The following is a 23,670-nucleotide window of genomic DNA, read 5'->3' on the forward strand; positions in this document are numbered from 1 at the left end:
TACAAAAAACAACCAGGAGAAAGACCCTTTAGCAATATACCAACTGTCCAGTTCACCACCAGTTGATTCATCATGTTACATCAGTGCAACCACAGCAAGTATTCCATGTCCATTCTTCAGGGACAGTTTACAGGCTCCCACAGGTGAGAGCACACACTGAACTCTCACATATTTCTGTGCTGCACAAGAATGAGAAGGTTCAGTTCATAAGGATTCACAGATTAGTGGCTTATGTACAGAAAACAGAACTTGGTGCAACAGCATCAGATGTGGTGAGGCTGTAATTTACATCACAGGTGGGAATTTGAAGCTGGAAAGCAATTTTAACACATTATGTTGTTATTATTATTATGTTACATTATCATGTAACCACTAGTGCCTACTTCTTCAGCTTTGCCAAGGTTTTTAAAACAGCCAACAACCATCTGACATGGGCAAATCAATTGTGCTGCCTTTCTTATCTAAACAAGAATCTCAAAGTATCTTTTAAGAAATAGGTCCGTTTTCTATCTTTATGTTATGAGAAATACCATGCACGGAGACTACCTTAACAACACTGAACTTTCCAAAATGCTTTCCAAAAGCTAGTAACAATTTTTCCTGAAATCTAAAGTATCATAAAGCCTTCAGGAAAATACTCCCCCATATGCAGCTTCTGTTTTTACCATTAGTTCATATTACAGTCATTGAAGAGACTGATGTGCAGGTGAAGGAAAAAAAAAAGGTCAGAACTATATTTAGACACTGAGACTGAAACAACACTAATGTTAGAAGAATCCAAAATAGAGTAACACCAAGCCTTAAAAATACAGTCTCATTCTGTGTGTGTCTATAAAACCACTTTGAATGTCTGAAAGAAGTTATAAACAAACCTTAGCTACAAGGACACTGCAGCAAGTGATATTCACAGAAATCTTCATTGCAAGAAGAACTGTAAGGGCATCCAGGTGACACTGCCTGTCATGAAATGCACTACCCGCATGACAACGTATCCTGTGTTTAATGGGGAACAAGAAAGTTGCATTCCATCCTGCAAAACTACTAAACTACTGCACGTTTAAAGCAGCAGTTACACCTTTGTGAGCTGCTAGAGGAGGAAAACTCACATAAATACACACAGAAAAAAAAAAAAAAAAAGACGAGCTGTCAAAAGAGCTTTAGCCATAATACTTTACAACATCCTTTTAATTAACCTCCACAAAATTAAATTCCTCAAGGGTACCTGAATTTCGACAAAGCGGCGTTGCCTAAGACGCTTCAGTGCTGCTCTTCGGACACCGCTCGGAGAAGGACGAGAACGACCGCGCAGAGGCCGCCCCGGTTCCCCTCCCTGGGTACCACGGACCCGCACCTACCTCCTCCTCCTCCTCCTCCTCCTGCTGCTCTTCCTCCCCTCCCTCCTCCTCACGGGCGCAGCCAGCGGCTTCACCGCACCGCGAGGACCTCGGGATCGAAACCGAGCTTCTCTCGCCTTCACGCCAGCAACTATTTCTGGGCTCCTCGACTTCTAGGAAGTCGGGGCGCAGCTCCCGCCGCCGCCGCCCCGCGCGGCCATGCCCGCCCCCGCAGCACAGCGCGCCCGGGGCTCGGCGGCCGGGAAAGGGAAAGGGAAAGGCGGCTCCGCCTGGGCGAGGAGGCTGCGGCCGCCCTCTCTCTCTCTTTCCCTCCCTCCTTCTCTTCTTCCCTCCCTGCCTGCCTCTCTCCTCGCCTGCCTCCCGCCCCTCCCCGCCCGCGGCGCCAGGCTGCCCGCCCGCCCGCGCAGCGCTCCGCGCCGCCCGGAGCCCGCCTTGTCCCGGGCTGCACGACGGGACGGGAGGTCAGATCCTCTCCCCCTGCCGCCCTATAGATATCTAACAGCCACACTAAAATAAAACACCTTTTAAAACATATATGTTGTTTTAGGGGCAAGTTTTCACTTCCCCTAGTCCCAAGGCTTCAGCCCCCTCTCCCCTCCCCAGCCCCTAGGGGGATGCTCCTGCTTCTGCTGGGCGGCTCCCCACAGAAACTCTGGAAAAACAGCAACGCTCTGGTAAAAATAACTTAAAAACACCCCTGCGCACACGAGGGTGCCAGTTTAACTCTTCAGTGTGCCCAGCGGTGCCCGCAATCCACCGCAAGGCCGTCATTACACCAGCCAGCCGCTGTAATGACAGCTCTCCTGTATGGGCAGGACCAATAACACAGGGAAAATGAGATGGGTTTGTATGATATCTAGCACTGTTTAGGGAACTATTTCTGCAGCCTCTGAAATTTCAGGGCTAAGTTTCAACATCCCCACTAAAATTCAACCGGACATCTTAAATGATCTGTAACTTGATAAGTTTTCCTTAGCAAATTGAGGCCATAAAACAGTTATAAAAATATAAATTATAGGGAGGGGAAAAGCTCCTTTAATGACAGTATCACTCCTCACTTTATTTTGTTAACGAGATCTAAAAGTGTGAGACAAAGAGGAGTTAGCGTGGATTCTGTTTAACAGAAAAGACCACCACACCCATTAAGTTAAAGCCTCACGTTTACAGAGGATCTGCTATGCTTTCAAACATTCAGAGAAGGCTTAAGAGACAGGGAATATCTAATGCAAATGGTAACACTCAGAACGAGTTAACAGCTTATGCCATTTTAGCTTCCTCCCTATAAATACCTGAAATGTTTCTTGGGATTTCAAAGGCCATGTAGAGAATGAGCAAGTGTGAAAATACTGCAGCCCACTCCACTGTATTAGCAATGTAACACAGGGGTGTCCCCAAAACCCCACCAGCTGTGATGAGGAACTGTTCTATTGATTATGGAGAAGCTCCATGTTCTGCAGGCCTGCCTTCACAAGAGCTGTATTTGGGCCTGACGGGACATGACGGTGCTCATTTCAACAGTCACAGGTATTGGCAAGTATCTGGCGAGCAGCAATTCAGGAGATCCTGTTTCTGAGCAGCGCTGCTGCACAAGTATTCCTGCAGAATACTGCACTCGTGTGTCAGGCACCGACAGTCATCCAAGCATTCTCCAAAAACAAATCAGAGAAGCAGTCTGGCAGTTTTTAAAATACGTCAGTGTTTGCATTAGTGTGTTGTAACTGTGTCTACACAAGCTACAAGTCAGCTGGATCACAAGCTTCCATTTCAGCAGAGTCCACACAGGAAGAAATGAGGAATTTTACCATCCTAACCTGCCCTTTCCTGATTTTGGAGTTTTGTGGTTTTGGATAGGTACTGCTAGATATTGAGACTTGGCATTGTAGCATCTGCCATGGTATTTGCCTCTGCATTCACGAGAGGTTTTAAAGAGCCTTTGTCAGGACTTCTCATGGTGACTGGCATTGTAGCAACAGCCTTCTCTTGCTCCTTTGGATCTGGCAAGGTATTTGCCTCTGCATTCACGGAGAGGTTTTAAAGAGCCTTTGTCAGGACTTCTCATGGTGAGCCCCAGACCAGAATGCTTCTGAACTTCAGTCAGTTAGAATAACTCATTGGCAAATAATTTAGTCAGGTAATCTGTATTCAAAAGCTATTTTACTTTGCAGTTGTTGAGCAGTGTAGTGCTTCTGTCTGGTTGATAGTTTTCAGTTAATCATTCACTTGTCAGCAGATAGTTAAATGGAGCTACTGGACTGATTTACAGTACAGCCTCAACCCAGGAAAGGTGAGAAGATGACCCTGGCTGGGAGACAATTTAACTCTGTCTCCCTGTCCACACATTCTGAGCCCTAAAGTTTTGACAAAAGAGCGGCTATTTTCCCTTCCTCACACTGAACATCCCTCTGAATGGAGAGGTTAATTTTATGCAGTTCCTCTCCCTATTCTGGCATAGGTAATTAGAGATTAGCAACATGGTACATACCCTTAAATTGTAATTTGCCTGAACGAATTCCACAGTACATTCATCTGTCTAGTGCATCATGCTATGCAAAACACTGTTAAGGTCCTAAAATTTAAATAAATTGTAATTTACAGATTTTCTTGATGAGCTTTTAAAGACTAATATTCTAATGTCAAGGTGGATACCTGGAGGTTAACTGCATAGCACACAAAGAAATGCATGGAACTCAGCTTGCCTTTTAGTGAAGTTAAAGGTCAGCATTCACTCTGACATTTTTGTCCCCAGGAACTCCCTTGCATTCCCCATTTATGTTTTCTGGGCAGTAACACACACAGAGAACCTCATTTCCACTGCTTTGCAGTACTTTGCTTCTCAGGAATGTTACAAATCCATGTAGTGTACTGCCATCCCAACTATTTTAAGCCTTTGCACAAGGAATATCAGTGATTGGGTGGTGGGGGTGGAAAATATGAGAAAACAGAAGAGAGATGAAGGAACCATCTCAACCCATTGCAAATGCGAGAGGTCACAGAAATGCAGAGTGCCTTTAACATGTCTCTCCAAGCCCAGGAAGAGCAGGTAGCAACAATATGAACTATTCAGTTCTGTTTTTACTGAAAATGTCCTTAAATTAGTATGAAAACCTTGTCCCTGACCAAAGATCAAAAGTCTCATTTTATAACATCAAGAGAACTATACAGAAAAAAATAGAGCATAAAAAACCATTTTAAGACAAAGACAAGGAGGAATACAGATGAATTGTTTAAATTCAGCCAGGAGTTTTGCTAGTGAATACTGTTCCATATGAACATACCATGAAACTTTTGTATACATTCAAATATTCACTCAAAAAGCACAGACCAAATATACCATGAAACTTTTGTATACATTATATTCACTATATATATATTTGTATACAAATATTCACTCAAAAAGCACAGACCAAACCACTTGACAAGCGTAGTCCAAGAATTTTGGTTACTTCTAAAACACAGCCATTGTCACTGAGCAACAAAATCTTTACTTTACTATCAGCTTCAAGCATTAACACCACAGCTCTCCATTTCAGTTCTTGCATCTTCAAAGAAATATCTTAGCCTATCTCGGTTAACACCAAGCTTTGTACCCTACTCCTCACACAAAGGGAAACACAACCTCCTTGCCCCAGAACAGACTGTTAATAGTCAAGAGGTTTGGACACTAAGATGAGATAGTGTTTGAAATTCAAACTTCTTCTGTGGCAGTATCTTGCCAACTGTTAACTCCAGTTAAACCCAATGTGTCTGTTTAAAACCCTCCAAACATGACACGGTAATAGGTATGAAGCAATCTTTTCAATAATTATTGTTAGCTTTTAGCCCATCAAGCCCTGAACTAAAACTTCATTCAGAAAACAACGCATGGCCACAGTAGTTACTAGAAGACACTGGGTAGGAAAGTGAACCAGCTGAAAGCCTGAGAGTTAAAACTGTGGAAGAAATGCCAGCTGGGCAAGATTTAAAGCTCACAATGCAAGGTGCAAGCAACAGTATCACCAGGTAACTGTTCTTTACCAAAGCTGGTTTTGTAACACTTAATGAATGTATGCATATTAATAGATTTCATTTAACTCGTTTTCATAGTTGCGTGCCTGTGCTTATTACAGGAGTCTGAGTAATGGTTCAGTTTTACATGAGCTGCACAGAGGAAATGGTTTTTCCCTACTTTCTTTTTGTACGCTAGATCAGCTACAGAATGTCTTCAGATGACAGTCTTTCAATTTGAAGGAATGAAATGAATACTTAAAAGTCTGATTCATTGCAAACATATACTTCAAGCCCTTCTCCCAAGCAAACTAACCAACCCACCAGAAACTACCACAAGCCACCTAAACACGGTTGAAAGATTTAGTATTATCTTCTAAAAAAGCGTAAGGACTTGGCAAGTAAAGGGAGGCTTCATTCATAGTGACATAGTGAACTGCCAGTTTTCCAGCACTCCAGACACAAAGATGATGATCCATGAATATTACCAGAAGAATGTCCTGGAGCACAGAGGTTAATGAACATCCAAACCACGATCTGCAACAACACTACGTGGACTCTCCCTCAGCATAGCAAACCACAAATCAAAATGATGGAAAACTACAGAAAAACTGTAATAAGCTGCATCATTTCATGAACATCACAGAGTGTGTATAACATGAACCAGAAAAATGACAGCAGCACCACATCAAAGAAATTCTTCACAGAAACTCAGAAGAAAACAGGTTTAAATCAACTGAAGAATATACTGAAAAGGAACACTAGTACACAAGCAAGCATTCTGCCAACAGCATAAATGAACAATGAAATTTCAAGGTAAAAAAGCAATCTCAGGCAGTGAAATACCACATCTGCAGTTTCAATACATGTATCTCTGTTTTCCTGACTTCATCCTCCCCAAGTACTTCCCTCATGCACACACCAAAATGGATTATTGTTACTCTATATGGACTACTTTTTCTCAGGTCAGTTTCACTTTTTTCCAATGATCAGTTTCTAAAAATTATTTCACATGTAAGGCATTTAAAGTGAACGGTGAGTTCCGTGCACATGAACTGTCTGACCGAAACCCTGCTGTTTACATCCTGTTCACTTATCACTCCAACAGCTGGCAGGGTTCCACCAGGAGCCATCACCCAACCGTGGCTGTGTCCTTAGAGAAGCACAGCTATCAGAGGGCACATGGCCCCTATCTCCTCTTGCCCTGCAGCTGCCCTCCCTCACTGCAAGCGTGCCCAAGTGAAACCTCCACGAACCAGTTCAGCTGCCAGAAGAAGAGCAGGGTGAATGCTGAACTCCTGATGGCCTGGTTTCCCTTAGTTATCAGTTATGTCACAGACCCACAGTGTGGATACTGCCTCGAGCCACCTCTGCTTGCTCTCATGGAAGCACAAAAGATTTACATGGGTTCCAAGGATATGAGGAAAAAAGAAGCACATTGGACCTGGCTTACCACCAAGTCCTACAAGGGTGAATACACAGATACCAAAAGTGAATATATAGATAGCAAAAGGACAAAGATACCCAGCTGCTTTACAGGCATAAAGCAACACATGTGCTTGACGTGTCACATATACAGCTTATTGGTATAGGCTGACATGTTCTGGGACTGGTTTCAGCAGACATGCATAAAACATAGTAATAAATTACTGCACTGGTAAACACTGTGAAGCTGAAATTATCAAATACAGCCCATAAAGTATAAATTGTCCAAAAACCCTCTCAACTGACAGCATTGTATGACCTGCATTTTGCTCTCAACAAAGACTCTTTGGAATTCCATTTATAAATACAGTTCTATAAAATAGGTCAAGTCTCTGAGTTTCCAGGAGATCTGAGTGATTTGTGCAGGAAGGTATACCAAAGCTAAGTATAAAAGAAAAAAATCTCTGTAAGTGGTAATTCTGTATGGATGTTTCTTATTTCAGCCTTCTGAATCCCAGCTACAGCACGTTCTGCTAGAATTGCAAATACAGGCTGGGGTGAACAAACATGCTTTGGTAAACAAGTTCTCTGGCACACAATGTTATGTAGGTGGGGTCTACCCAGAATGTCAAGAGTTCTTCCTCAAATTGTAGAGATGAGCAAGAACACAAGGACCCCGTTTGCATTTTCAAGCTATTTACTGGTATTCTACTCAAAAGAAACTCAACAAGGCCTTTGGTTTGGGGTGTGTATGTCCCCTCACAAAAGGCTCACAGGCTTTTTCCAAAATAAAAGCATTTTAAAGGCAGCCTAGGATCTACAGAATAAGCCAGATTTGTTTTTACTATTCTATTAATACATCCAACAAACTGTTTATGGCAAAAGACACATCAATTCCACTAAAGCACTGTTATGCACCAACTCAGAGTAGAAAAAAGGTAGCAACAATGAAAAAAAATTCCAACTTACCAAAGCAGCAAGATGTATCTTAAAATGCAAAAAGGACACAGATTTAAGACAAATGTTTCAAGAGTTTATTATTTGCTGACCTTCCTTTGCTTACTTGTTTATCTAGTAATTTCCCAGGTTTGCCAGATTTCCAACCCTATTCCCGACCCACAGAGAAGATCTACATTCATTTACTAGCCAGAAAGTCTGATTTTTGTTCTCCAAGAACATTTTCATTTTCACATTTTCTGTCCTGGGAACTATGGGTTAGTGTTTGAAGGGTACATGTGAGTCTGAACTTTTAAGTGAGTTTCAGAGAGGGTTTATATAAAGATACATCATCAATATATTACACAAAGATGCATATGGTCCTCTTATAGCAGGTAAAACCAATACAACAAACAGCAGGTACAGATGATCAGCTTCTGGATTCCACTAATCTAATTATTTCTTTAACCTACTTTTTTTTTTCTTTAATAATATGGCAATCTAGCAGAAGCCAGGTAATGGAATATTGTAAATCTAAGAATGGAGCATAAGCAACAATTAAATAAATCCATCTAGTCTCAATACTATTTAAAGACACTGTTCCATTTTGCAGCTTCGAAAAGGAACATCAGCAGTATTTAATATTTGAGGTAAACACTTTTTTCATGTTAGGTGTTGTGGGGTAGGGACCACATAGAACAAGGCAAGATATTGTTACAGAACTTGACTACTAGGTAGGAAAAATTATCACAAAATTGTATCTATTGACATTTAGCTTTGATATACATACAGCCATTTTAAAAGGGACAGTAAGAGCCAGATTATTTAAAAGACACGGTATTTTCCTGAAGTTATTGTTCAAATTACTCAAATGTTTCATATGAAAATGTCCCTGCATGTAATCCAAGCTACTCTTGGATGTATCAAGAGCAAGTCTTATTCCAACTACAGTTTTCTCCAACAATGCTGTACAAATTAAAGTAGTTTTTTTAGATGACAGCACAATTCTAAGTTTGCACAAGAACACAAAAGAGCAAAATGTCAGTTTTCTAATTACATGGCAATCTTTGTGTCAACCTGGTTCATTAAATGTTTTTATAAATCTTTGAATCGAAGAAAAAAAAATTTCTAGAAAGAAGATAAAAGATTTTGTAAAGCCATGAGAACTCAGGATGTATGGCTCCTGCACTGAAGCTCTTGATAAATACATTGCTATTGCATTGGTATTAAAATATGGGATATGTATGGAATTTGTATAACATTCAAGAAGCTACCCACAATCAATCTCTGTTTGGATGCAATTGCAGTGCCAATGAGGATCTGCTAATTGGAATCTGCACCATGCTAATAGGAGCGGTGTTGGAGGAGGGTACTAGTATCTCTCACTCTTGGATGGTCTGAAGCACATCCCATGCAAGCTCTCAAAAATCTCTCCATGTCACAGCAGCTCTGTTTCCCCTCAGGTCTGGGATGAGTCAGTAGCAGTTTGCTACTCAAAATTGCTTCCGATTCAAATGTACCTTGCATTTATTTAAAAAGTGTTGTGGTAACAGCCCTTCAAAATACCCACTTGAGAAATAATGTTTCATTGTTCACCTTTATGTAACTGTGGTTCTCCCAGGCCTACGCTGCTCTTTTTTTTGATTTGTTTGTCACCAACTTATGCCTTCCCGAAAGCAGGTGTTGCCACACCAGAACCTCAGGGAAGCTCAGAACCTGCCTGTGCTGCGGTCACCTCCCCCAGGGAGCCTGGGGTGCTGGGAAATGTCCAGCCAAGGGGTCCTCACCACACACCTCTGTTAAAATAAAGCTGGGATAATTGTGGACATTTTCATCCTTCACCCATCTAGCTCCCCTGACTAACGTAGAAGCGAGTCCAAAGTCAGAAAATACAACCACTGTTTATTTCTCACTCTTACAGGAATGATGACTAATTTTGAGAAGAGAAATGCAGAAGTAATCAGGATTTTTTTAAAGTCACAGTAAGGAGGTTGGCTGTTTCTGCTGCTGACTCCTATTTCCAGAATTCCTATACACATAATTGCTAAATGAAGTTTTTCATATGCACTTTATTCTTGCATTGTGAACTGTACTGGTTTCAGCTGGCATAGAGTTCATTTTATTTCTATTAGTTGATACAGCTCTGTGTTTTGCCTGCAGTATGAGAACAGTGTTGATAACACATTGGTGTTTTAGTTGTTGCTAAGCAGTGTTTACCCTAAGTCAAGGGCTTTTCAGGTTTCCATTCTCTGCCACTAAGCAGGTGCACAAGAATCTGGGAGGGATCAAAGCCGGGAGAGCTGACCTGAACTGGCCAAAGGGATATTCCACACCTTAGAACATCATACTCAGCATACAAACTGTGGGAAGTGGCCAGGAGCCACCAATCCCTGCTCAGGGATGGGCTGGGCATCAGGGCATGGTGAGCAACTGTGTTGTCCATCACTTCTTTCTCTTGGGTTTTATTTCACTCCTTCAATTTTCTCGATGATGCTGATGCTGATTATTATTATTTTACTTTATTTCAATTCTTAAGCTTTTCTCACCCCCGCCCATGGGTTGTACCTTTCTCCAATTCTCCCCTGCATCCCACCAGGAGAGGAGGAGTGAGCGAGAGGCTGGTTGCCACCTGGGGTTAAACCATAACATGAACCTGAACAGTTAAACTTGTACCACATTTTCAAATCTGTTTTATTGGAAGGATGTCCCAAGTCACACAAGTCAGAGCAATTTATGGGATAAACAAGAGGCAGGAGAACTTCTATCAACTAACAAAAGGACCAGTGGTTGAGTGAAACAAAAACTGAACAAATAAAACACCAAAGAAAAAGACATTTTGGACATTTCACATAAATGAAAATTTGAAAGTATTAATATGCATGGTGGACAGGTAGAGTCAAACTAAACCTGTATGGCTGTTAGAATTGTGGAAGTATGAAAACAAGATGTTTGGATTACTTATTTAATTTACATGGGATTATGTTAGTTTTGTTTTATTGTGTGTCCAGGAAAGTTGAGAGGGGAGACCATGACTTCCTGTAGCGTCTGGGAGAAGAGAGGAAAACATGCAGAACCCGCACTCCTTTACTTTATAACTAAAATAATAATTATTATTTTGAGATTTTCTTTTGTAAAGAAAGAAGCCACTCAACAAAAAACCCCAAACATATATGGTGGGTGAGGGGGGAGGGCAGTGGGGACAAATTTACTACAAAAGTAAGTCAATCAGATACTTAGAAAAGATTATTTCAGAGAATGATTGTTAGTATCTTCTGAACAAATTGTTGAATTTGTCTTAAATTTTAACCAGATCCTTTTCTTTTCCAAGTGTGGCAGCCCATGTCACAGCTTTAATTCAGAACTGATGGGCCTCCCACAGCAGGGTGGGTGCCTTTTCCATTCACCCTGGATGTGAAACAAGTCAATGGTAAGCCTTTAGCATCACTGCTGTCACCAAGGGTGAACATCCAAAGGTTCAGTTGTCTCTTGGGAGTGGAATGCAGCACAGCATTCCCCATTCAGAACAGCAAGGGGAGGCATTTCAGTTAATTGCTGAGGTCACCCACATTGAGCAGCCGCTCGTTCTGATGGAGTGGTTCAATTAAAATGTTCTACTGTCATTGCTGTAATGAGCCAAGGAAATAAATCCATGGTTGGAAGAGTCTGGATCCAGCATCTGACCTTTGTATAGTGTCAACAACTTGTGAAACAAATCTGGACTATCCCACGAATGGGCTGAGGTTACAGACCAGAAATGGAGACTAGATGATCTTTAAGGTCCCTTCTAACCCAAGCCATTGTGTTATTCTGTAAATCTGAAAGGGTACACTCTCCTTAGGTTTTAAATTGATGTTTCCCACTATGGTAGATCCATTGTCACAGCACAATGACAGACAACAAGCACAATGACAGCCGGCAGAATCTGAAGCCTTGCAAAAACAAGCCATTTGCACTGACAGGGCTAATCAGTTTAAACAACAACAAAGCCATTAAAAACCACCTACAGCACCAGGTTATTTGTTTGATATCTCAAATCTACACATCAAACAGCTAGGAACTTGGAAGTAAAAGCAAAGAGCCTGAGTGGGGAATCTACTACCATGTGGCATCTCAACAGTCACATGGTATAAGGAGCAAAGGCCTCTGAATTGACAGCACTTTAGTTTAGTTTAGACTTAAACTTCTTATATTTTAAAATCTGAGTGTTTTTACATTTAAAAAAGGTGGTGGATCCTTTAGATTTGTTTCTAGACAAATGGAAAGCAACCAGTTCAGAAGAAAAGTTGATGAAATGTCATTAAATAGGAGGTGAGGGAGCCCAAGAATGTAGCAAAGATAATGTGAACACAAGAGACACTAAGAGGGGAGACAAGAAAGAAGCAATTCCTCTACAACACAATACAATGTGATAATCTGTGCTTGTGCCCTGTAAAAATAAACAAAAGCAGCACAAGATTTAGTTGTCAAGACAGGCACAGAATGTGAAAACATAGTCAAATTGCCAGCAATAAATATAAAATCTGCAGAAGTACATAGTTATGAGAATCAGCATGGTTAAGGTAGAATTATAATGCAAAAACAAACAAGCAAAAAAAAGACTAGCAACAAAAAGAAATCCTCATTATCAATATGTTTATAGTCTAAGAGCAAGAAAAACCTTCTGGCCCTACACAGAGAAAAGCTGATGAGAGATGACACACAGCAGACCATCATGTCTAGGACATCAGTCTTCACCAAGGGGGTCAAATGCAAGCAGTGATTGGCATAAATAATAGTAATGACAGGTAAGATTTCAGGAGGCACAGGAGAGAGACAGAGAATGTGAATGGAAGTGTATGCACCTCTGCACAATGGAAAAAAACCCAAGTAAACAAACCAAAGCAACAAAACCCAGGTAAGAATATTAAAGACCCAGTGAGTCAGTTTAACTTCAAATTCCTGGGGAAAACAATCCAAAACAGATCAATTAGCAGCACCTGGAAGATAATCCCAAGTAATAGACAAAAGAGATTTGTTAAATCAGATTGCTAACTTCCTCTGACAGCCTCCCAGAGAGGTACGAGAGAAATCACAGATGTCACACCTTCCCTTCAGAAAAGCTTTGAAACTGCCTTGAGATATTTTAACAACCGGGTTACAGAAGCAGGAAGAATAAATATTAGTTGTGGGTGTGAGAAACAAAGGTTAAATGTATCATCATCAGGACAGAGTACTGATCTGGAAGAATGGAGTGAAATGTAGCAGGTGATATGCAAAATATTGCTCACAGGCAGGAAATGTCTAATATGGGAATTCAGGATGGGAAACAAGGCCTCAGACTACAGCAGGTCACAAAGACAAATGTCATGCTGTTCTAAGACAAATATTGCTGTGAGATATAAAATAAGAGTGAAAAGCCTGAGCATAATCTGCTGAAATCAGGAAAGTCCTTCTACTTCACTCTGTTTTTGTCTGAAGACCTAGGGCATGGTGGTCCTACCTGTGTGGGTCTAGGGAACAGAAATAAGAATGAAAACTGGTCTAGAAAATGTGATTTATGGGGAAGTGGAATGGACAAGCTAGTGTGGGGTGGGGGGAGCCCACCTGAGGGGTGGCTGTTACCTTGGAAGACTACTTCAAAGAGAAGAGAATTGTCTCTTCAGAACAAGTCCTAATGAGCTTAAAATGAGCATAGAAAAGGTTCAGGTTAATAAGCACTGGAGAAGGGCAGACAAGAACATGAAAAAACTATTGGAAGGGTAGTGAAGCAATGGAAGAGATTTCACCAAGAAAGAGCTTTAAAAACAGCTGAAACAAACACTTCTTCATAAAACAGGTTGCATCTTTGGGGCAGAGACCACTTGAGACTGAGACCTTATGGCTGGGAGCAATGGTGGAGGAATGCCATGGTGGCAAACCAGAAGTGAGGGGAGGAAAAAAGTGGTTTAGAAACACAGAGAGAAGCACTGAGGGAAGTCAGGTGACAAAAAGGAAGCTGGGAAAAATAAAGATGAAAAAAGAGACTACCATTTGCAGGGAGAGTCATTTCAGAGGTGTGTTAACACTTTTATGAGCAATGACTTAGGAGGATGCACCTGAAGTCAAGAGAAAATACAAGCTCCGGGTGCTTGGATCTACTCTTGTTGCAGGTTTTGTTTTAATGTTTTAATTTAGCAAATAATGCAGTGCAAGAAAAGCATATGCACAGAGAGGCAGACAGTTGATGCTGAGATGCAGCACCCACATGACCCATGCTGGCATGGCAGGCTGTATGTTTTGCTTCAACCCAGCTTCAGCCTGCTCCTGTGCCTGGTTCAGTGCTAAGAGCACGCTGGAAGAACATCTTCCAATCTTACTTCATCTGAAAGGAATCCAGCTTGTGTTCCCCCGGATCCCCCAGCAGAGTGAACCACAAGGGATGTACTCCAATAGCACACTCCTGGTCTGAACTAATAATGTAACAGAGACTCATCCAAAGCCCAGCCAGAGGGATCCAGGGACCAAGCGTGACATCCATGTGGCAGAGACCAAAGCAGGACACACCAGCCATAGCAGACCAGAACAACAGTGCTTTCCTGCACTGTTACACTAATATAAATGCTTTGCAGCAACAAGCATGACTGCAGTGACAGTGCTCAATCTCTAGACAACAGGCACTGACTGATTTGAGACAACATACTGACAATTTTAACTGACATCTGATGTGACATATGGACATCTTTGGTGGATCTGTAAATACATTGGAACAACTATCACAATATTTTAACTTAGCAACTGCATTGCTTTAAAATAACATTGCTAATAATCTGTCTTATTTTTCTTTCTTTCTTTCTTTTCTTTAAATGAGATCCTATGTCTAGGGACTTTCTGACTCATAAATTAAAACAGCAAAACCAAAACAAAGGGCCAAGCACCCAAGTCATCAATCTTTTCCAGCTGCCGAGTCATAGAGCAGCAACCAAGACAAAGAATGTTTCAGTTTCTCCTTGCCACTTCCTAATATCAACATATTTTCATTTCATTAACTTTCTTTTTCTAAAGAAGTGCCAAATTGTGCACACATGTCTGTGTGTGTCCCTGTTTAGATTCTGAGCTGCAAGGCCGTCCTCTGTTCCTCATGCTCTGTAGCTTCTGAAATATTTAGCCCCTCCAGATTCCTTCTCAAGGTCTGTTTTGTTTCTTACTCTCTGCACATCACACATCTAACACGGTTCCCTGAATAATGATCCAGGATTTGACTGGGTGGTTGATGATAAAATTTCTTTCAGGTCATTTCAAGTGATGCTCCAGCTATGTAAAACAGTAAACTGATTTGTGCATTGGCAAGTTTGCAGTTTAATTTTTGAGTAAAACCCTGTAAGTGCTATGAGATTCCTCCTTCTACCTCTATTTCCATTCTTTATAAATAAACCTACATTTTATCTGTAAAACCCCACAAAGAATCTCAACTAATATCAACAAATACAATTAAAGCATTTGCAGAGAAATTCAAGATACTTTTTAATACGTGAGAGAAGCTACAGAAATCTGGTTTTATTCTCAGATAATTAAATTTAAAGGGATAAATGGCTGAAGGCATAAAACATAAGAATATCTTAACTGAGGATCTGAGCCAGCTCGTGTTGCAGAGCTGTGTTTGCGAGACAGGCATTATTTACACATTCTGGTGAAGTACTCCACAGATTTAACATTTTAAGGCAGTTTATGAATTTCTAATGTCAATTCACATAAAGCGTGCTTAAACACCCAGATGCTATGACCAAAACCAAATGAGTCATAAATCTGAAGTTCATCTGAACTGGCGAGGTTAAGTCAAGTTTCTAGTTTAAATTTACATTGCCTTGGATGTGTAAATTAACATCCAAGCAGCAAAATTTACTTTTAATTGGCTTGGACCATAGATGAACTCTTTCCTTTTTAGTCTGCCTTCTAATTTTAATTGGGTAGAAAGCTACTGTAAATATTTTCTTCTGTCTCACCCCTTCTTCCCAAGGTTTTTCATAAACAAGTGAGGTATTGTTTAGCTGCTGTGCTCTAGACCCCACACACCCCAAAGCAAAACAGAGAAAAAGTATGTGTTCAGATTGCTACAGAGCAGGATTTTATACATTTTTTGATCACACACCAGCAAACAACTTTCCTTCCTCCAAACAAACTGATCAGTGCAACTTATAGTGTCTTTTTAGCATTGCTTCTCATCATCTGTAAGGACAGAAGAGGAGGCTTGGAAACTTCAGCAAAGGAACCTAAACAGATTTGCTCAGCAGTCTCCAAGTCTCTGGTCAACAGCCCTGTGCTGTTCAAAGCCCAAGCACAAGTGCATCACTGTTCTCTCATTTAAATGTAGAATAATTCCAGGATTCATGGCAATGCCAGCTTAAACTTAGCTCTAAAGAAACCCTTTGTTTTCAAATAAATCAGTGCCTGGTTTTAGATAATTCTATAAAGAATCCTATTCATCCACCACATAACCTATTAGTTAACATGAAAAGAGCACCAAAGAGGCAGCCAACCTCCAAAAAATTCTGAAGAAAAGTGAAGTTAAACCAATCTATCTGGCATATGCCTTTAGAGTTACATATAATGTGTGTGGACACAGACACAAGATGTAAAAGCTCATTGCAAACAGCACTGTTCATTCTTGACACAAACACTTTACACCAAGACAGCTGAAAATTTTGTAGCACACATTCTCTCACCAGAGCACAGTAATTGTCTGTTCTTCTGTCACTGCTCAAAGTGTCACACTATTTTCAAGGGACACAACCAAGGCACAGTTTTGGGGTTCCCTGATAGAGAAACTCCATCTGTTTATTATCAGGGCTCTGAAAGCAGAAGGATGGCAATAAAGAATTGTTAGTCCCTAAAATTCCAAAGACAGATATTCTCTTAACAAAGGCTGATTTGGGAGGGTGAAATTTAGATATTAAAATAATAAAATACAACTTTTTCACTAGTCTGAAAACTCCGTGACCCCTTTTAAAGAGCAATTGATGAAAAGAAGTTAATTATTTACAAGATATTTACCAGGAGTACTGGGAGAATGAATTAACAGCATTACATTTATTGCTTAAATGAAATAGGGGGGTCTAGTATTTGAAAAAAAAAGGAAAAAAATCAGGAGGCTAATTGGATACTTGGATTCTAGGCTATCAGCATCCACTATGACCCCTTCTGTTTCAGGTCTTACCTCTCATAAAACATTGCTATATAGTCCTTAATGCTACATGCTCTTTTTACTTACCTTTTTATGAAAACATATAGCTTTTTTTCTTGCCCCCCCCTCCCCCCAACACTTTAATATATTCAAGATGCACCACTACTATGAAAGCAAGGAAGCAGAAGTCTCCTAGTTCTCTGATGCACTTGTCTTCAAGGCATTTGACAGTCTGGGTACTTTTGCCAGGTAATTTTTATTTCTGAATCGTCCTAAGTTTTCTCTGTTTTGTAGTTTTTGGCAGCATTCCAAACTTGTAGACTTAATGCATTTTGCTTTTGCAAAGTATGGTTAAGTCCCATTCAAAGGGAGTACAGGAGTTATTTTCTTTTTTAATTACCTCCTGTCCCTCTTCTATGTTCTTTCCAGCATTAAAGCAAAACACATACCATAAACTGGAAATTCTACCATGGTTGACTAAAAGCATTCATTTTCTGAATGCTCAGTCCTTTCTTCTTTACTAAATTTAGTATAAAACATATTTTGGGGTTTGATAGTGATCCCAGTTCATAAATACCTAACACTAGGAATTTACAAACAAACAACAATCTAAACCTAAATTATTACAATATAAACACACAGTAGTTCAGAGTCATGCAGACCAAGTACACTTGCATGCTAATGCATTCAACGTTCCTTCACTTAAGCAGGAACTACACAGGGTATGGAAGAGGCCAAAACACAGTCATGGGCTGCAGCACGTTCTCTAGGTGAGTTGGAGGCAACTGGACTTATTTTGTTAGCCTTGAGAAGAGGCTTGAGGGGTGCCCAACAGCAGCCTCCCAGTGTCTTGGAGAAGGTTCCCAAGACAGACTGGCTGGCACGTTGCAGAGAAGGAAAATCCCCACAAGGACAGCTGACCACCAGGACAGGGTGTCCAGGGAGGCTGTGAGCCTCTGTCTTTGGAGGTTTTCAAAACCCAGGCAAACACACCCCTGAGCAGCCCTGTCTGAACACTCAGGGTGAGGAGTTAAGCTGGTGAGTTAACTCACTACTTTCCAAGGCTCCTTCTAACCAGAATAACATCATCATTTAAGATGTTTAGCCACCAGCAGCACTTACCCTTCCAGCTTATTTTCCTAGCTGAATCCAGAAATATCACTGTAATGCAATATTACAATACCATGGGGCAATAATCTTCACAGGTGCCCATTTCCTCACTAAAATACCAATCTGAGCACAGATTAATTATGCAAAGCTCTAAAATAGCTATCAAGATAGTTACTGAAAAATAGATCTGTGTTTCCTACTCATGCCTTGTTTTAACAGCAAAGTTATAAGGTCTCAATATATGGCACACAGTTTGGATATATTTAGATATCAGATTTTGCATCCTATATTATACTAATAGCTGGAATTGACTTCAGTTGCATGGCTCTTCAAAAACCACTCAGATATGGGGTATAACTCCGTGGGGCACAGCAAATCTATTCTGATGCACCTGCTGCATTAGCAACATTGAGTTCAGGATGGGAGGCTAAGCTTTCCTTGGTCCAATGTCTGTTCCAAAATACTTTGCAACTAACAATATAGTGAAGATGTTTTCAATAGTTCTGTTTCCTCAGTTATTTCACAACAGTGAGCAGGAGATGGAGAAGTACCACTGAAGGAAAATGAATCCCAAGGGCTGGAAGAGACAACAGCAGCCAAACAGCATGATGGTGCCTCATAAGGTAATGGAAACATGTCGGTCCTGCTTCTCTTCAGAGGCAAAGGATCAGAAGTTGGTACCCCTTTGGTTTACTCCCAGAGGAACATAACCGTCTGTAAAGCTATGCAACTTCTGCACTGGCAGTATTTTGCAATAGTATTTGGCAAGACACTCAGCACTAGCAGCTTGCCAGTTGCCCTCACTGTTTCAAACAAGACTGCCAAGAAGTAAGATGTGACATGTCTTTGAATAAAGGAGCTGTGAAATAAATTTAGACATCAGTCTTGCTTAGCCACACTCCCCAAACCCCCAGGTGCTTTCCTGCCCTAAGCCACAGAAAAAACTATAGTTGCAAAGTAAAGCATTTCCAATATGAGGGAATATGGAAGTTCTCTCTCCTCCTCAGATGGTGCTCACAGGGTGTCAGAGAAACTGCAGTGAAAAGGTCACATGAAGATACAACCTTACTTCTTCCTTGGCTAAAGAGCAAAGAGAAAGAATCCTAACACAGAAATGGGCAAGGGAATCTCCATTACAGGTCAGGACACAACACACAAATCTGTGGCACAGAACATGTAAAACACCACCTAAAAACCTGCATAACATAAAACTGGCAGAGCGACACCTATTGCCACACAGAAACACTGTGTGGAAGTGGTGGGCCAGGATGGAGATTCCTGCACTGGAAATGAGGCTTTCTGGAAGGAAACACTGGACATTTTCCCCACTTCAGCTTGCAGGCTGGAACTTCTAAACTGGGACTACAACCACCCAGATCTCTGAGCCTGTTCTCCTGGGCCCAGTTCTCTCCTAGAGAAATTAGTCAAGTGGTGATCCTCTCTTCAAACATAGAGGATGTCATGGAAATGCTCACTTCTGATAATCATCACCAGCAAGCAACCACCAGATCCCAGCCCTCCTCCCAGCAGGACACACTCTGCTGTGACAGCATCAAGGTTCTGGCTCCTTCATGCCAGCCCTGGGCAACCTGCTGCATCTTCCACCAGATGGCCCAGGCTGAACACAAGGAGCCAAGCGAGCCCTTCTGCTCGCCTCCTTCAGCCTATCCAACACTGCAGAGGTGACACAAGATGTGGGTTTGAACCCCTCAGGCACAGGACCAGGAGCCCAGGTTTCTGCTGGTCAGACAAACCCCACCAGCAGCAGCTCTCAGGGAAGGGCGAGCACTGGCTCCTCTTTGGGCAGCGCTCCCAGAAGGAAACACACAGCTGCAATTCGAGACACGGGCGATCCATCAGCGCGTGTGTTTACGATGTGCTTGCCAGGTGTCCCACTTTCTTCATCTCCTAAGGGCTTTGGTGCTCAGCTGCAGCAGCTCTAGATAAGGCGCTTAAGAACTTTCTGCTCAAAGGGAGATCCAATATGTTTAAGACACTTTCAGAGTCAGGCAGACACAGTGTTAGGTGGTTTGGAAGACCTTGGGGGAATAAATTCTGTTTGAGAATTAGGAAAGCAAGCAGGAACCAGATTAACATATTTTATAATGTTCTTAAAGCAGCAGAAGCTGTTCAGTTCTACTTTGGAAAGTGTCTTTTCTTTGTAGGACATTTTAGCATATGGATAATGCCTAAACTAGAACAAAATGAATCCTTCAATACAAACACTCAAAGAGCTAACTTCAAATAAAAACAACATATTGCTTTACTACGGCTCAGTCTACATAAGTATATACATTATTTACAGTAGTTTCTAGTTCCTTGGCCTACAGAAAAAAAAAAATCATAGCAGCATAACTCTTCAATGACTTAGGGATGCCCAAAAATGAAGTCACAAAACCAACCAACAGTGACTTTCCTTTTGGGAAGCGCACATTCCTTCAAAATAACATTCTTCTTAATGACAACTTAGACAGCCAAAACAAAAACATAATTTGGAACTGCAAATATGTGTAATCTGAGCTCTATTTCCATGCAGAAATGCAGGGTATTTGTGTATAAAATGGCTTGTAGCCATGGGACAAAAGAGCCCTAGTTACTTGCATGCAAATTATAAAACTGAAACCATCTGGAGAATGATCTGGGATGTAGGGAGGACAACCCAGGAGACAACTGATGTGTGGATGTGGCTGAAGGATCACAGCTTATTAGCAGCTTATCCTGTATGGATAGGAAGGAAAATAGGATTTGACATACCCTCTTATACAGTGATGATTAACATGAACCTGCAATTAGCATGCATGGCATTTTAGACTGACAAATGATTTCCATCATAAACCCTAGATCCCAAGAGAAACAAGAGATGCTTTGCATCTAGTTTTATTTGCTAATACCTGGATCATTTTATTTAATATACTTTATTTTTGGCCCTCAGCATACCCTACTGAAATATTTTGTTGCTGGGTCAAGTCAGCTTTGGAGGCTTGCAGCTACTCCAGCTAGCTAGGCTGAAGCAATTCTGCATATTAAAAACCACCAATCACTATTTTAAACACATGCCATTACAGTCAAATTATCCACCTACTTGTGGATTGACTTTAAACAAGTCAAAAACTGAACAGAGTAGTGATTTTAAAGTGCTCACATCTTAAAACTTGAACTATTAGCTCTCTGAAATACATTATTTTATAAGCAGAGTGGACTAGGAGCCACCCAATTACTGTACCCCCATAAGCCTTTTGAAGACTTCTGTTCAATAAGACTTGAACATCCAGCTTTGTCAGGCTCCTTAGAAAGATACCTGTGTCCCTGGAGAATGAGAATGCACACACTGATCATAAAAAGCAAGAACTCCTATGGGTTGTTGATTATCAGGATGAAGATCCCCTCAGAACAACATAACCAATGAATTACACGTCCTGCAGCACTCTGGATGCAGCCCATGTATTCAGCAGTCCACATAACTTTCCCTCAGGAAATGTTTAATCCCCTTTGAAGATTACAATAGATACTGAATTTATTAGATTTGCATGAAAGAAATTAAATGCAAGGGCTGTCAACATCAATTTTGAGTATCCAGTATAAATGTCAATGCTATTTCAATGCTTAGACCACATAATAAAGAGGCTGTAGCACTTACTGGAGAGAAATACAGCGATCACTAACTGGTTTTTGCTGCCAACTAGTGCATATTTCTGCTCTTCATACAATCTCAAAAATTAAGGGAAAGAGCCTGAGAGAATTCAGATTTTAAAAAAAAAGCTTTGCAGGAGCGTGTAAGTCTCAGCAAGGGGAAGCCAAGAAGCTCTGACCAATGCTCACAAAAGCACTGAGGCAGACATCCTGCAAGTAAAAAGTCATGCAAGTGAATATTACTCCTTCAAGCTTGACCCCCCTTCTCCTTAATTCAAATCCCTCAAGCCTGCGTCAGAATTTTTCCTTCCCATAAAACATCTGTGCAGGGAGCACTAATACTTTGCAACTACTTCTGCACAGGAGGAGGAAGCATTATTTTAATTCTCTCCCTGCCTCCAACCTTCTCTCATGCTGAAGGTGTTTAAACGAGTACAGAGACAATTCCAGCCCTTGTCTCTCTGGCACAGAGACCACCAGACAGAGGGACTGCAGACCCAAACCGCGTTCACTGCTTTGCCTCTGCAAGGCACAAAGCAGAGCTAACCAGGGTCTCCTCATCCTGATGGGCCAGAGGTAAAGGACTCTGGAAAAGGGCTCTTTCACCTGCTCTAAATGTAAACGCCCAGCCATTCTTCACCTCTTAAATGCCTGGTTCCAGCATAGCTTTATGGAGCTAAGCAGCGGAACTGAAATGGAGTTTGGTGGTGTCCTTAGTTGCAGCCCAGAAAGTAAACCCTCCCACACCGAGCCAGCCATGCAAAATAAAGCATAGTTTGTAAAACTACATATACACGCAGTGAAAACATTAGGGCAAGAGTACCAGCAGGAGCCAGTAACACTGCCGGAGAAGGGTGGAAATTAAAAAAAAAAAAAAAAAAAATAGAGAGGAGAATGTGAAACACTAAATGACTTTAAATGGAGAAGGGTGGAAATTTAAAAAAAAATTAAAAATAGGAGAATGTGAAACACTAAATGACTTTAAAACTTCTTTGCATACACAATATCTAAAATTACAGCTGCGGGGGGAGCAGAAGTTTCTCCATGTTTGTTTGTTTATCCGCCTGCGAGCACTTTGCCCCCTGTCCGTGAGCGGACCGCAGCCGCTGGAGCCGCACGCCCGGGCGGAGCGGCGCTTTCCTGCGGGAGCACTTCCAGCGCCGGCCGCTCCGCCGAGCCCGCCGAGGGCCGCGCCGAGCACGCTGCCCGGGACCGCCGGCGGTGTGCGGCGGCTCGGGCTGCAACAAAAGGGAAGCGAAACGTCCCCGGGTGAGTCCCGTGTCCCCGGGCGAGTCCCGTGTCCCCGCGGCCGCGGAACCTCCGCGGCTCCGGACGGGCTCCCTCCACCCCGGCCGTGGGAGAGGGCACGACTGCACCGCGTACCTGCCTCCCTCCGGCCCTCCGTCCCTCCGCCGGCCGGGGCGGGCCGGGGATGTCCGTCTGTCCGCCCGTCCGCCCGCTGGAGCTGCCGCTTCCTCCGCCGTGCCGCGTCAGCCGCGCTCCTCCCGCCGCGGCCGCGGATGACGGGCTCCCCTCACGGGGCTGCGCGCACCCCGGGGCGGCCACGGGCCACCGCCGCTCCCCGCCGGCGCAGGCGGGGCCGCTGTCGCTGTCGGTGCCGCTGTCGCGGCCGCCCCCGCCGCCGGCCCGCCCCGAGCAGCGCCCCCCGGGCGGCGGCAGCCGGGGTCAGGCGGGGACGCGCAGCCGGCCCCGCTCCCGCCCGGGGCCCCGCGGCTGCAGCTGCCCGAGGGAGCGCAGAGCCTGCGGCTGCCGGCTGGCGCGGGGTGTGCGATCCAGGCTCGGATGACCGCGATCCTCCCGCTAAACCGGCAGATAATCGCGGGCGACGCCGTGCTCCCCACACGCGGCACCGGGCTGCGCCTCCGGAGCGGGCTCCGAGCTGACGGCGCTGCCAGGCCGCTGGCAGGGACTGTGCCCCATCGGGACACACACGGAGCCTGCCCAGCGCCGCTGCAGAGCGCTCACACCCTGGCACAGAAAGCGATGATGGCTTTAAATGCCGATATTTTATCCATCTGGGCGGCAAAAGCAGATCAGTCGGGCAGGACGGAGGAGGGGGACATCGGAGACATC

At 42.7% G+C, this 23,670-nt stretch overlaps 1 protein-coding gene across 3 annotated transcripts in view; it reads right to left on the minus strand.

Annotated features, from left to right (window-relative positions):
* The window catches only part of LOC120499315 (serine/threonine-protein kinase Sgk3), a 55,447-nt gene extending 32,243 nt beyond the window's left edge, over positions 1-23,204 (minus strand). The window contains exon 1 of one of the 3 annotated variants that reach the window (XM_039702996.1): positions 22,960-23,204. The gene's annotated coding sequence lies outside the window, so the exon portion shown is untranslated. The other 2 variants (XM_039702998.1, XM_039702999.1) reach the window with 2 other exon arrangements.
* Between the last annotated feature and the right edge of the window lie 466 nt (positions 23,205-23,670).

Source organism: Passer montanus, unplaced genomic scaffold (assembly GCF_014805655.1).
Source record: "Passer montanus isolate IOZ18808 unplaced genomic scaffold, ASM1480565v1 scaffold16, whole genome shotgun sequence".
NCBI classification, from domain to species: Eukaryota; Metazoa; Chordata; class Aves; order Passeriformes; family Passeridae; genus Passer; species Passer montanus.